Raw genomic sequence first — 2,498 nt, 5'->3', positions numbered from 1 at the left:
GCCGTAAGCTGCTGCACTTCCGCTGCACTTCCGCTGCACTCACCACGAGAAGGGGTTGACAGTTCAGGTTCAAAAAGATAAAAAGTGTAACTTTCCTGTGCAGATTGAGGGTCCGGCCTCAGAGCCCAGTGAAACCCAAGGCTCACTCAGGCCAGGGAAAACCACCCCTGCCTGACTGGGCTCTCAGCTTGGTTCCAAAAGGCCCCACAGAGCTCACAGAGGCATGAGATGGGCTGTAACAGCAGAGGCTGGAGCTCAGCTCTCCAACCTCCGCCATCCACTTTGGCTCCTTTGTTCCTGAAGGAAGCTGTTTCACACGCCCATAGCTTTGCCCTGATGTTCCTTCATTCCGTAGAGCCCCCACCCCACTCATACAAATCCTCCGTCCACTTAGATAATACACACTCAGCTGTCAGGAATCAACACAAAGATCACCTCCTCCATGAAGCCTTCTCTGATTCTTCCCTTCCTGTCCCCACAGCGTCCTCCACCGACTTGGACCACAGACTCATGATTTGTTAGAGCCCAGATTCCCAAATCTGGGGGTGCAACAAAATTACCTGCAGACTTATTTATAAAATTAAAAAAACAGATTTCTGGACCCAAGCCTGTTACACAAAGGTTTGGGGAGGACTGCTATTTCCAGCAAGCTACAGGCTGTCTACATCTCAGGAGTGGGTCACACGACAGCTCTTGGGACTGGGGGAACCTGCATTGACCTGTTTCACCAATCAGCCTATTCTGAAAAACTGAAAGTTGCTCAAGGGTGGCAACGGCTCCAGAGGCAGCAGCGCCGGGTCCCCGTGGAGGTGCTCCTAGAGCTGTTTTCCTGGAGCAGTGGAAGTTCTGACCGCAGGGTCAGGACCGGTCAGGTTTGTGTTCTCACCATAGCCCAGGGGCCAGTTCGGTTCCTGTTAGTGCTCTGAGATCTCCCTCATCCCCCTGAGTTTCGGGAAAATGGCTGAAGCTAGTAAGCCCATGATGGAGAAAACTTCAAAATCTGTTCCTTTGGAGAGGAATAAGAGAGAAAAGGAACAATTCCGTAAACTCTTTATTGGTGGCTTGAGCTCTGAAACCACAGAAGAAAGTCTGTGGAGCTACTACCAGCAATGGGGCTATCTTACAGACTGTGTGTTAGTACGGGACGCTGTAAGCCAAAAATCAAGAAGATTTGGTTTTGTCACGTTTTCCTCCATGGCTGAGGTTGATGCTGTCATGGCTGCCAGACCTCATTCCATTGATGGGAAAACAGTGATACCCAAACGTGCTGTCCCAAGAGAGGACTATGGAAAGCCGGGAGCTCTTGTCACTGTGAAGAAGCTGTTTGTTGGTGGAATTGCAGAAGATACCGAGGAACATCATCTTAGAGATTACTTTGAGAGATATGGAAAAATCAATGCCATCGAAATAATTACTGATGGACAGTCAGGCAAGAAAAGAGGCTTTGGGTTTGTTGCTTTTGATGACCATGATCCCGTGGATAAGATCGTGTTGCAGAAAAATCATACCATCAATGGTCATCGTGCAGAAGTAAGAAAGGCCTTGTCTAGACAAGAAATGCAAGAAAGCCAATGTTCTAGAAGTGGAAGAGGAAGAAACGCTGGTTTTGTGTATTTTCACGGTGGTGGTGGAAAGTTTGGAGCAGGAAATTTTGGAGGAAGGAACTTTAGAGGAGGATCTGATGGATATGGAAGAGGACATACATTTGGGAATGGCTATCATGGGTCTGGAGGAGGACCTGGAGGCGGCAATTTGGGGGTTAGCTCTGGTCATGGAAGAGGACGAGGAGGATATGGTGGTGGATATGGCAACCAGGATGGGAGCTCCAGAGCTGGTTATGACAACTATGGAAGAAGAAATTATGGAAGTCAATATTACAGTGATTTGGAGAATTATAAGCAGAAACCTTCTAAGTACGAATTACTGAAGAGTGGAAAACTTAGTGGTAGCCGGAACATGGGAGGATCATATAGTGAAGGAAACTATGGTTCAAGAGGCAATGGAGGGGCTTCCCTGGTGGCGCAGTGGTTGAGAGTTCGCCTGCCAATGCAGGGGACGCGGGTTCGTGTCCCGATCCGGGAAGATCCCACATGCCGCGGAGCGGCTGGGCTCGTGAGCCATGGCCGCTGAGGCTGTGCGTCCGGAGCCTGTGCTCCGCAACGGGAGAGGCCACAACAGTGAGAGGCCCGCGTACCGCAAAAAAAAAAAAAAAAAAAAAAAAAAAAAAAAGAGGCAATGGAGGAAGTGGGGGTTATGGACAGACAAGATGATATTGAGCTTCTTATTTGTCATGGACTTGACTGTATAAATAGAGACTTAGAGCCCAGAGGTAACAGAAGAGCTTTAGGTTATCGAAATACCAATGTTCAGGAAACTCTTATCTCAGTCATGCATAAATATGCAGTGATATGGCAGAAGACACCAGAGCAGGTACACAGAGCCATTTTATGAGTGGACTCAATTATGTAAGAACATTGCCTTCCTATGGAGGAAAGACT

The 2,498-nt window shown here is 48.3% G+C and overlaps 1 pseudogene; it reads left to right on the top strand.

The window, feature by feature from the left end:
* Nucleotides 1-547: 547 nt before the first annotated feature.
* Nucleotides 548-2,212, top strand: LOC131740540 (heterogeneous nuclear ribonucleoproteins A2/B1 pseudogene; annotated as a pseudogene).
* Nucleotides 2,213-2,498: the final 286 nt, after the last annotated feature.

The sequence above is a fragment of the Kogia breviceps genome, chromosome 1 (genome assembly GCF_026419965.1).
Source record: "Kogia breviceps isolate mKogBre1 chromosome 1, mKogBre1 haplotype 1, whole genome shotgun sequence".
In the NCBI taxonomy this organism is placed as follows: Eukaryota; Metazoa; Chordata; class Mammalia; order Artiodactyla; family Physeteridae; genus Kogia; species Kogia breviceps.
This window is presented reverse-complemented; position numbering and strand designations above follow the sequence as displayed.